Genomic DNA, 12,704 nt, shown 5'->3' with positions numbered 1-12,704 from the left:
CTGTGAGCCTCACACCTCTGCGCGGAGGGGCAGTAAGGGTTGCTTGCGGCGTGGCGGCGAGTGCGGCGCGCCGGTTGCGGGCCGCGTGGAGGCGGCGGTGCGGAGCGCAGAGGGGCCGCGGGGCGCGGAGGGGCGCGGGCGGGCCGGCTGCTCCAGCGGCGGCTGTCAGGGGCCGCGCGGCTCCCCAGAAGATGCAGCGCAGCATATTTTGCACATGAGTTCAGAGGAAGAGGAAGTGTAGCCGGCGGACGCGCGGCGGCGGCGGGGGCGCGTCGGGGCTGGAGCCGGAGCGCGCCGGGCTCAGGGCGCAGCGAGCGGGAGCGCGGCGGCCGCGGGCTCCGCGGAGGGACGGACGCACCGGTCGCGGGAGGGACGGACACCCGAGCACGCCGCGCCGCCGCCCCCCGCCCCCACCCCCTGGCGCCCACGCCTTCCCCGCGCCGCCGGCTCTGTATGGCACAAACTTTCCTCCCGGGACGGAGCACGCTGTCTCAGGGAGCCCGCGCCCGCGCCTTCTCCTCAGCTGGTCCCGAACGGTAGGTGGGCGCGCGGCAGGACTTGGGGTGTAGGCGCGCACAGGCCCCTCTATTTGGCCCCGCGGACCGGGACCCCGGCGGGCAAGGGGAGCCCCGCGTGGCGCCTCCCTGCAGGTTGCTGGGGCTGGGGCGTGCTTCCCAGGCGCCAGGGTAGCCAGAGGGCCACCTCCCCGCCCCGCGCACCCCCAGCCCGGGTCGGATGGGGTCGGGGCCCCGATCCATGGGACGCAGCGGTCTTGGGCCAACTTTTTTGAAAAAAAAAAGAAAAAAAACTCATCCCTGGCGCGCCACGGGGAGAGGCACCCCAGAGCAGTCTGTTGGGGGTCACGGACTCTGCAGGCTCGGGGTCCCCTAGGAAGGAAGCAGAGGGGAAGCTTCAAGGCTACAGGTGGGGCTAGGACACTGCTGCAGGGGTTCCTTGGCAAAGACCAGGCGGGAGCTGGCCGTGGACTCCAGGTTCGGGAGGGCGCGAGGCTGGGGCGGAGCGGGGTGGGGTGGGTGGGGTGGGGTGGGGTGGAGGCGGCTCCGGCTGCCCTTCTGCATGCGCCCTGGGAGGTGGGTTTGTTCCCGTGGCAGGGGTGCTGGATGGGTGGGAGCAGACGTGTCGCGCGTTCAGAGGAAGCGCCGCAGTCACTGGAGGCTCAGAGACTCGGGGCGCAGGGAGTCCCCAGCACTGAAAATGGGCTTCTCCCCTTCTGTAAGGGGGTTTCCTCTCTCGTCCTAATCCACTTTCCTAGGCTCAAGGGACGCCAGGGTGGGTGTGGGTCAGGGCGGGTGGTGGTGGCGTATATTTCAGGAAGCCGCGTTGTTAGGCATGCACACCCTCTCCCGCGCCAGGGCTCGTGCCCTTCACCTAGGGTATCGCCGTCTTTGCCAGTGAGAACCGCGTGGAGGCCAAGGTGCTAGACCCAGGCGCGCTCCCTGCTGCCGCCCCGTTGCTCGCGCTGGGCTGCACTTGTGAGGTTGTGGGTGATCCCCAGGGACGCTGGGTGGTGTCAGTGAGTTTGTGAGGGGGCTTAAAAACAAACAAACAAAAAGTATTTTTTAAAAAAGTCTGGCACAAATCCTTATGTTTGACTGGCTGCCCTGGTTTTCAGCAACAGCCCCTTCTCGTAATTGGTACAGCTGTTTTCAGATGCTGGTCGCTCAGTCAGGCTAGGCTCCTCCAGCCCCTGCCGTGGTGTGTCATCTCAGGATAAGTGAGGCCCTGCCAGGAAGGAAGGCGGGGGTAATGTGAGCGACCTCTGGGCCTGTGGTAGGGCGCGCTGTGCACCCCACGTGTCCCTGGCAGCCGGGACTCCTAATTTGTACCTCTGAACAGCTGAATTCCCTATGAAGTTCAAGTGACCCCAGATGTCACCAAACCCCACCAAGGGGTTAAGCAACAAGCTGTTTGGGGCTCTCCGGTGCATGTGTGTGCTAACCTCAGTGAAATCACTCTAACCTCAGACCCAGCCCTGCATCCTCTTTTGCCTTCAGTGGGGTTCTGGCCCCAGAGCTGGTACGTCATCCTCTGGCTGCATTGTGTAACAAGTCGCTGGGTTGGGTTGGTTTTTTTTTTTGTTTGTCTTTTGGCTGCATGGACATGGGGCAAATGGAAGTGGAGTGTGTTGCAGTGAGTTAATAGATTTGGTGCAGGAATTGAAAGAGAACAAATTGGGGATACAAGTCACTGAGTTCTTTTTCTCCCTCTTGAGCAGGAATTTTTGGCTTCCATTCAAATAATTGCTTTGTCTGTAGGGAAACAGGCAGAAAATCTTTGGCATGAGTGATGTGAGTTCCTGTAAAGCTACTTGTGTTATTCCAGTCTTCGCTTTTCAGCAGAATTGACACTCTGTGGGCCCATGGCTTGGTGGGCATGGGTGTCTTGCCAAATTTCTCACTTGATAGCCTAAGGAGAGGGCTCTTTCCCCTACCCATCTCATTTTGAAAAATATATAAAATTTTCAAGAACAGTGACCACTGAAATACCCATATCTAGAGTCTGTGATTTTGTAATATTGGCTTTGTTATATATTTGTCCATCTGTTCATCCCTCCATCCATCAGTACAACTTATTGTTTTATGCATTTTAAAGTAAATTACAGACGTTGATACAGGTCACTACTAAACATTTCAGCACAGATTTTATTATTTAGAGTTCAATATATGTTTATGATGTTCTTAAGGTAAGATTTATATACGTATAGTGAAATGCACACATCTTGAGAGTAACATTTGCATAATGTTTTAACAGATGCTTACACCTTGTGTAACCCTAGTCTCTATCAAGATGGAGACTATTACCATCATCCTAGAAAGTTCCTTCATCCTTCTTTCCAGTGAGTCCCTGCCCTCACCCTTTCAGTGGCAACCACTGCTCTGATGGTTTCTCGCTTGAAGTTAGTTTAGCCTGTTCTTGAGCTTCATAAAAATAGAATTCTATAGTATTGTGTAGAGCTTCTTTCCTTCAGCATGGTTTTGAGATTCATCCATGTTGCATGTACAAGTTATTCGGTCTTTTTTTATTGCTGAGTTATATTCCAGGATATGTCCATACCACAGTTTGTTTATATATTATATTCCCCTGCTGATGGACACATGAGTTATTCCCAGTTTTGGGGGGTATTGTGAATAAAGCTGCTATGAATATTTGTGTACGAGTCTTCCTAGGGACACATGTTCTCATTTCTTGTGGGTAAATGCCTAGGAGTGAAATTGCTGGGTCATAGAAGAGATGTATGTGAACCTAGTAAGAAACTGCCAGACCTTTTTCCAACACGGTTATACCATTTTACACTCCCACTAGCAGAAAATACGAGTGTAAGACTCCAGATACTATAACCCTATTTTCCTATCCCAAAGTCAAGAGCATAGTTTGACCAGTGTTCTTCTGGGGCTAGAGGGACCCAGAAATGGAAACCTCCTGAGACAGTCTAGTCTGGAACATGTCATTTCATAGGTACAGGAGCTGTGAGAAATCCCTGACTCTGCCAGTAAATGGGTTTACACTTAAAATTATTGCAGATGGTCAGATGAATATTTCATTTTTAGAGATTTCAGAGAAGGGAATTCCATAGGGGAATGTACCCTTGGTTGTGAAAGAAGATTGATTGAATGCTTTCTGTATAAAGAAAAATAACCCCCAAGCCCCACAGAATTCCACTAAACTTCCGCTTAGAAACTTCTGGGGGGTTTCTGGGGGTGTTGGTCTGGCTGATGTGAACTTGGTGGAGATTCCCGTTGGATTTCACCGGCCTGGGCAGCTGGCTGCTGAAAGCGGTTGTGTCTGCTTTGGGAGGCAGATCGGATTTGGCTTTTTGAAGGCTCAGAGCACAGCTTTCCTGTTAAAGTGATTTGGCCTGTCAGTGAGAAACATGGCCTGTCAACACCCCTCTTATTGTCCTGTCTCCCTCAGGTCTCCTTACACCTTAGTGCATTCTGTGGGCCAGCAGCTGAACCTGGTCTTGGCTGGTCCAGGAAACAGGAATTGAGCCTTCTTGCCTGCTCGGGACCCCAGGATGAGGTTTTTACATCTCTCCAAGGTATCTCAGTGGGGACCAAGCTTTGCAGGGGTCAAATGACAGATGGTGTAGAGACTTGAGACATTGTGCTGTTTGGGGGTTGTTCTCATCCAACAGCCTAGTACAGTGCCTGCTACAGAGCAGGGGCTCAATCAACGTTGGCTGAATGATTCTGACTCATGGTACCCATCTGGGGGATTGGCTCTCTGGAGGATGACAGTGAGTGCTGAAATGTGAAGGCCCTAACGTGTATTTTACCAGAGGCCACTTTACCATAGTCTGGGAAACAAGTTCACAGGGTTTGGTCCTAGGAAAACTTTGCTGACTGTAAACTTTCATTGTAGTAGGTAGCACCATTCTTATTTTATTACAGATATTACTATTGTTATTAACAAAATAATAATTATAGCTGCCACTTGCCGAGTGCTTACTCTTTGCCAGGCACTGTTAGGCACTTTACCTGTATTTTCTGAGTTTAATCCTCATGAGAGGCAAGTACTGTTATTATCTGCGCTTTAGCTTTGAGGAAACTGAAGCTTAACGAGGTTAAGTAACTTGCCCTAAGTTCACATTTTCATGTTTCCTAGACGTTAAGTGGAGAGACTGTGACGTTTTGATTTCGCAAATGCAGATTCTGTCTACAAGCACAGATTTCCAAACGCATGAAGCCACAGTGTAATAGAAATGTAAACTGGATAGACAGAACACAGTTCCAAGAAATGACGCAATGGAATCACTTTCAGTCTTTTATCTTTTTCTTTTAAGCTTTCTGAGTTTGGGATGGCTGGAGCCTGTATAGTGGTACTAATTTTAGTGAGAGTTTAAGGTATTATTGGTTGATTACAATTGTAATGTTTTTTGTAGGAAAGGAAAGATGTTGCCAGCTGTTTGGTTTGAGTGTCTGTAGCTGAGCTGTCCCATAGAGTAGCCACTAGCTACGTGTGGCTATTTACATTTAAATGTAAATGAATTAAAATGAAATAAAATTAAAAATGCAGTTGTTCAGTCTCACTAGTCACGTTTCAGGTGCTCTAGAGCCACGTGTGGTTATTGGCTACCGAATGGACAGCACATTAAATGATGTGAAATATAGGCTATTTCATCCTCGCGGAAAGTTCTGGTTGATGGTGCGACTCTATAGTGAGTGTTTCTCTCTTCTCCTTCAGTTTAAGAATTGGCAACACGCTTGGATAAGGCTTAGGCTATTTTTTACCGACAAAGAGATAAATTTAGCCAGGTATTTCTTTTATGTTTACCTTTTAAAGCTTTTTTTTTTTGGATGTGTGTGATCTTTCTGCCCATTCACATTCATAAATTTCAGTTTTTGACATAATTTCGAGTTTCCCTTTTCTTCTGGGTCCCCAAAGGGGCTTTTGTTATTATCATCGCATATTTTACCAAGATGCTTTCTCTGAAAAGATCAGTACAGCAGGCTAGCAATGGCCACTGCTTGAGCCCTGTTAATTCCTTGCTCTTCAAATAAGAATTCGGTTCAGCTTTTAAATATGCAACTGTGTGACTTACTCCCTACCTGGGCTGAATTCAGGAAGAAAAATCGCTCTCAGCGGGGCCAGAACCAAAGAGCTAGAAAATCAGGTCACATTCTACGCGTGATGGCTACCTGCCAAGACTGAGACAGAGGAGACGCCCTTAGGGGTACTAAGGGCTTCCTTTTGGCATTTTCCTAGGTCTGGCCTGCCCCAGTGCGGTAGGGAGCGCTGAAGAGGGCCGCAGCTTCCGTGTCCTGGTTGTACAGGGCGACGGGGGTGGTGCCGTGGCTCTCCCCTCTTCTGTGGTGTACAGTACTCCAGAATCGGGTTCAAAGGAGAGGGGACACCAGCCCTCAGGTGTCAGCAGGGAGCAGGGACCTGCCAGAGGTGGAAAGTCAACATCAGCTATGTTTTGCTCTTTTGTGATACTAAGCAACTCTTATGCTACTTTATGAAACTCTGTTGTATGTTTCCAGACTTTTTCAACCAGGAAGCCAGCTGCACTTCACTGACAACTTTCTTTGGCTTTTACAACTAAAATGTCCCATTTTGTTGTTCCATGGGCAGACCCCCTTGATTGTCAGCATTTATTTTTTGCAGAGCATTATCAGCTTCCATTTGTGTGTGTGTGTGTGCGCGCGTGCGCGCTTGTGTTTTGAAACTCCCTACTTTGTGTTTCACCCTGAGGAAGTACTTCCTGAGGAGTCCTTCAAGTTTTATGGAATAGCTCCCAAATTCCTCAGATTTGGAGAAATTGTCCTAATAGACCTTATCCATAAATTTGGATGAGAAAAGATTAGGTTAATCACAGATTCTAGTTAATGGAACGTGACCATATCATGCATTACCAGATTTTGGAAATATAAAGTTCAAGAAATCAGACTGTTCATTTAAACACTTCTTTAATTTAGAAAGATCTTTTGGGATTTTTCCAGGGTCTTGGGACACCTTATAACCACTCTTTTCAGTGTGGTGTAATTATGGCTATAGGCTGGTTAAAAGAAATCTTTATAACAGATAACAAGTAATGCTAGTAATAGTACCAATATGGTTAACATTTATACTGCTTTTTCTATGTGCCTGAGCTCTTCTAAGCCCTATAATATATTAACTTATTTAATCCTTACCTGACAAGTAGATTCCAAGTTTATCCCCATTTTATATTTGAAGTTAAGTGGGCTCCTGGAGGTCACACAGCTAGGAAGTAGAGACACCAGGATTTGAACCCAGGGGATCTGGCTCCAGAGCCTGTGCCCCCAACCCCTGTGCTATGCCATTAAGAAGGTGAACCTGAGAGCGACAGGCCAATATTCCCAAGGCCCTTTTCCATCCTTTACAGATAATAAGTGTCTTTCCTGCTCCTGAAGGATGTTGACTGAATAGGTATTTATAGTGCATCTCTTGGGGCGGGGCATTGGGGTCGCTGCTGTCGGGGATGAAGAAGACGCGATTGCAGCCTTCCAGAAGTTTACTGTCATATAGGAAGATGAGGTGTTACAGAAAGCTCCAGAGCTCTGCCTTAAACTCGGGACTGGTCCACCAGCTGCCCACCCCACACCTCCACTTGTTGGAGCTAGCCCATCTAGAACAACTCCTGTCTCCCTTGGCTCAGCTGCTCCTCCCACAGCCATCCCCATCTCAGAAGGTGGCCGCTGCAGCCTTCCAGCTGCTCGGCTCACAAGCCCTGAGGCGTCGTAGATGCCCTCTTTATCTCTTGCTCTATTTCCAAACCACCAGTAAATCGCATTTTCTACCTTCAAGTATATCCAGAGTTTGACCGCTGCTCACGGCTTATCATTGTCTGGTCTCCCTGCTCCTACAGTCAGTCATGGCCAGAGTGATCATGTCTCCCCCGGGCTTGAAACCCTCCAGGGGACCCCATCTCACTCAGGGTAAAACCAGAGTCCTTACCCTGGCCTGCACGGCCACATAATGTGCCTCCCCACGCCCTCGGTCTTCATGCGCTGCCTTCGTGAAGCCCGCCCCACTTCACCAGGCAGATCCTGGAACGTTCCAGCCTGTTTGTACCTGCCGCCACCTGGCCTGGTACACCATCCCTGTGTCCTGTGGCTCGCTCTGTCACCTTCTTCAGGATTTTGCTTAAACATCAACTTCTTGGAGAGGCTTTCCCTCATCACCCTGTTTTTTAAAATGGCACCTCCTTCCCCTGTACTTGCTATCCTTCCTCCCTGCCTTTTAAATATGCTTTTAAAATTGAAATTCATTTATTATTTTTATTTGTCTATTGTCCATTTCTCTGCTCTTGAAGATACGGTCCATGGGGGCGGGATTGTTCTTATTTTTTGTCTGTTTCCCTTTGGTATCCTCGGCATTTAGCATGGTGCGTTGCATGTACTAAGTGCTCAATAAAGGAGGGTATGTTGGTTAATTTTGTGTGTCAACTTGGCTGGGCTTTGGTACCTAGTTTTTGGTCAAGCACCAGTCTAGGTGTTGCTGTGAGGTATTTTTTTGGATGTGATTAACGTTTAAATCAGTAGACTTTGAGTAAAGCACATTACCCTCCATAATATGGACAGGCCTCATCCAATCAGTCGATGGACTCAAGAGAAAAGCCTGAGGTCTCCTGAGGAGGAAGGAATTCTGCCTCCACACTGCCTTGGGACTCAATACTGCACCATCAATTCTTCCCTGAGTCTTTGGCCTGCTGGCCGGCCCTGCAGGTTTCGGACTTGCCAGCCCCCACAATCACATGAGCCAATTCCTTAAACAAATCTGCCCACCTTCTCTATATAGGTATCTTTTTATAGACACGTGCGTGCGTGTGCGCGCACACACACACACACACCCCGTATCCTATTGATTCTGTGTCTCTGGAGAGCCCTACTCCAGAGGGTCAAGATGGAAGGGAAAGGAGTGTCAGGTGGAGGGTCCAGTGGAGGTAAAGGAGTGGTGTCTGGAGGGTGCTTGGTGTGTAAACAAGATAGCACTGCTTAGTCCGGCCTGACTCCACGGTACGTGAAGGGGAACAATGGGAAACGGGACTGGGAAGGAGGGAGGTTGGGGTGAGGCTGAGGCTAAGGACTCCAAGCTGGGCAGCGAATGTGATTTGTGCCCTCTGAGCCACTTGTGTGGTACAGAATGGTTAATCTGGCAAAAGCCGGTGATACGAATTATGTGGATGAGAGACCAAGGGAAGCCAGATGTAACGAAGACTTCTGACAGCTCAGAAATGGTGGGTGGGCACAGAGAATGAAGTGGTGGAGCGGGAAGTGTCCACAGCACTTGGCACCTGGCCGGCTGTGGGGGTGAGGACGGTGGCAGGAGCAGGCTGATACCCGGTGCTGTGAGCCTGGGTGTTGTGAAGGCAGTGGTACCACCCACAGAAACAAGAAACGCAGGAGGAAGAACAGACCTGTTGGGCGAGATGTTGAGTTCTTGTGGGGCATCTTCATCTGGAAGTGCCAGGAAAGTTCCAGGTGAAGATGCTGAAACAGGTCCTGGGGCATGTCCACCTAGAGTTAGAGAGAAGACAGGCTGGGAGGGAGACTGGAGAGTTTTCACCTGGAGCAGGGAGAGTGAGGCCAGTGAGAGGGGATATGATAGCCAAGGGGGAGACAATGCAATGGTGTAACTTTTTGAGCATACACAACAATACCGTGTATTGGAGTTTCCCAAACTCTGTACTAAGACGCCCCAAGGCACTACAGCAAACTCATGGGTGAGGGACAGGGGATATTTTACATTTTTGAGAGAAACACAGTAATACTTGACGTGTTAGATGCCACACTCGCTACTAGCTTGAGGTAGTTCATTCACGGTGTCAGCGTTAGATAGTACCACGTTCCTTTTGATGATATCATCTCTTTGTGAAGCCAGATTTTGGGTGGTTGCTAAGTCATTGTGGAACAGAAAATGAGAGTGGTGGTGTCCAATGTGATTCCAAACTTTCTGAAGTTGTGCAGTGCCGAACAGATGCATACGTCCCATTAGTAAGTAGTTATGGTAATTTAAGAATGAAGGAAAAAGATTTTTTCTTTCAATTTAGGTGTTCTATTTTTTCAAAAGGCTACTAAGTTGTTTGGACATAATTATTAAGTTGTTTGGACCTGACTGCTTCATAAATAGAACTGTAGGTATTGCTTTTAGCCTGAGGGGTGCCGTGAAAGACATACTGAGACAGTAGGGTGCCAGGGACCGGGGAGTCTCTGAACCTTTGCTGTATATTGCTCTGGGTGTTTTCTTAGATTGTAAGAGTGGGATAGAAGGATAGGGAAGAAAGGGATGGGTATGAAGCTGCATCCAAAAGGTCACATTTCTTTAAAAATGAAAGATGTGAAGCAAGTAAAGTAAAATGTAAGCATTTGTTAAATCCGGGTAGTGGGTACGTAGATGTCTTCTTTTCTCTCCTTATCCACATGTTTGTAGTGGTTTATGATGAAAATAAGAGAGAGAGAGAGAGAGGAGGGCTGGGGATAGAAATTTAGGGGTACCCCTGTGTTTGGGAGGACAGCAGAGAGCCTAGGAAGGGAGCATCTGAGGTACAGAGAGATTCAGGTGGGGGGTGTGGAACCAGGGGGTCAGCAGGGCCTCGTTCTCCTAGAGGGTAGTTCTCAGCCCTGGTTAAGAGGCTTAAGGAGGATCCTGGGCCCCGCTGAGGCCTGCCTGGTGTTGGAGATTGGAGGGAGTTAGGAGTGGGAAAATTCTAGTTTTGCTCCTACAGCCTTGATTCTCAACTCTGGCCGCCAGTTAGAATCACTTAGGGGGTTTTAAAAAATACTGGTGTTTGGGCCCCACCCCCAAATGCCCAGGCATCAGGACTTGAAGACAGTTCTCCACATGATTCCAGTGTGCAACCAAGATTGAGAACCACGGCCATACCCAGGGTGTCTCCAACTTGACTGTGACACAAACTTGAATGAATCTCTTGTCGGTAAAATGCAGATTGTGGTTCAGCAGGCCTGGGTGGGGCCTGAGTTCTGCATTTCTACCAGGCTCCCAGGGGATGCCAATACTGCTGGTCTGAGGACCACACTTTGAGTAGCAAGTTCTGAGGGGGAGCTGTTTTTAGTTAAGGGTGTTGGATGGAGACTAGTAGGAGAGCAGAAAGGTCGTCTGGGTCAGACAGCCACTGAGACGTGGGGGTGGGTGTGGGTGGTAAGTGAGTGTTTTCTTTTGATTATCTAAATACCCCTTTTATTCCTTATCTTTTGCTGTGCAACACATTACTCCCAACCTTGGCAGCTGAAAACGACAATAAGCTTTTATCTCACAGGGTCTCTGTGACTTAGAAATCCAGCAGCAGTTCAGCTGGGTGGTTCTGACTTGGGGTCTCTTCCGGGGGTTGGGCAAGATGTCGGCTGGGCTGAAGACTGTTATGGAGCTAAGGATGTACTTCCACATGGGTGTTGAGTTAGTACTGGCTGTTGGGTGGAGGCCTCAGTTCCCTGCCCTGGGGACTTCTCCATAGGGTTAATAGAGCGCCCTCATAATATGGCAGCTGGCTGCCCCCAGAGTGAGTGGGGGCAAGAGAAAGCAAGGTAGAACTCGCAATGTCTCCTATAACCTAGCCTTGGAGTCACACGTGTCATTTCTACAGTATCCTACTGGCTACACAGGTCAGCCCTATTCAGTGTGGGAGGGGACCACACAGTGTGGGAGAGGATGGCTTATGAATACCAGGAGGATTACTGAAGGCCATCTTGGAGGCTGGCTGTGATGCCCCTTATTATCTTCAACTAGAAAAATAATGCATGCGCCACATAGAAACTTGAAAAATATAGAAAACTATAAAGAGAATGTCATCTATAATCTCATGACCCAGAGAAAAGTTCTGTGGCCTGTGTCCTGCCAGTTAAGACAAGAATGTGGATTTTTATATACAGATACACACATAGACACTTAAAAAAAAGTGGCACTGGATAACACTACTGGTTCATATAGATTGTTCTTTTACGTGCATCGAATCAGGATGTAAATTTTATTTTGTTTGTAATTTCAATGGGTAAATTTTAGTTATCCTTGGGTTTCTGTCTCAGATTATGTTTGTAGGATATCAAGATTCTATACCATCTGAATAGTTGACTGAATTTTCAAGTTTTCATTTACGTTTCTGGGTTGAGAGAGATGTCCCTGTCATGTAAAAACGTCTTAATTTGGATCGTCGGTTCTTACTTTGGGTGCCTGAATGAGGTAATAAACACACTCAAGGCTTCAAATATGGGATTTGAGTGTAGAAATAAAAAATAAGTTTGCCAGCTCATCCGGCATCATTGCATATAATTGCCCCATCTCTGGTTACTTGTCATGAGCTGTTGGCAACTGTTAAAATTAGCGTTACAGCCTGCCTCAGATTAGCAGCAAGTGTGGTAAATGAGGGCTCACTCGTAATGAAAACTAATTTGTATTTGAAAATATAACTACATTTGTTGCCCCCATTATTTAAATATGTGCATGCTAGTTGATAGTAAAAATGAACCTTTAAACTGAGGTTTTTATAAATCCTGGCTGAAAAATAATCTTTTAAGGAAGTGATCCTTTTTGAAGTGGTTTTCCAGGGTTTTTTATGGGCGTCTTGAGAAGCATTTCAGAAACAAATTAAAAGTACTTTTAAAATAAACATTTAAAAATGTCCACATTTAAAATGACACAGGACATTGTGCCCCATTGCTGATCAGCTTTTTCTGGAACAGTCTATGGTGATGTGCTCTGTTTCATATCACAACAGTTTTCTCTGAACGCCCTGCTCTCTGCCCAGACTTGTAGAACAGCCAGCCTCCCTGCTCTGTGTGTGTCTGTTCATTGTCTTACTCCTCTGTTCACCTGTGATCTCCTCGAGGGCAGGGTGTGGTCTTCCCATTTTTTATTTCCTAATTGAGGGCCTGACTCAAAACAGACCTTAATAAATGTGTGTTGAATGAATGAATACCTGAATTTGGAACCTAAATTCCCTTCCTTCTGGAGCTGACAGTGTCTGCGTGAAGCTGGTCCACCATCTCCCAAAGACACACCCCATTCTAGGTTTGATTCAGAGAGAATTGATTTTCCAGAATGTCACCATTTGAAGGATCTTTGCTTCCTGGTCGTTTGCAATGTCTAAAGTCCTCTCCTTGCAGTTGGGTCTCTGAACCTCCCAGTAATTAACCTTATTTTCCTCCTTAGCATCCAATTCCTAATTACTTTTAGCCGATTTCTGCTAGAGATCTGTCAGTATATTT

General features: G+C 47.9%; 1 protein-coding gene across 2 annotated transcripts in view; it reads left to right on the top strand.

Annotated features, from left to right (window-relative positions):
• Nucleotides 1–274: 274 nt before the first annotated feature.
• The window catches only part of RFTN1 (raftlin, lipid raft linker 1), a 200,644-nt gene continuing 188,214 nt past the window's right edge, over nucleotides 275–12,704 (top strand). The window contains exon 1 of one of the 2 annotated variants that reach the window (XM_004419947.3): nucleotides 275–536. The gene's annotated coding sequence lies outside the window, so the exon portion shown is untranslated. The remainder of the gene's footprint in view (nucleotides 537–12,704) is intronic. The other variant, XM_087430595.1, reaches the window with a different exon arrangement.

The sequence above is a fragment of the Ceratotherium simum genome, chromosome 5 (genome assembly GCF_057802395.1).
Source record: "Ceratotherium simum simum isolate JZ-2026a chromosome 5, ASM5780239v1, whole genome shotgun sequence".
In the NCBI taxonomy this organism is placed as follows: domain Eukaryota; kingdom Metazoa; phylum Chordata; class Mammalia; order Perissodactyla; family Rhinocerotidae; genus Ceratotherium; species Ceratotherium simum.
This window is presented reverse-complemented; position numbering and strand designations above follow the sequence as displayed.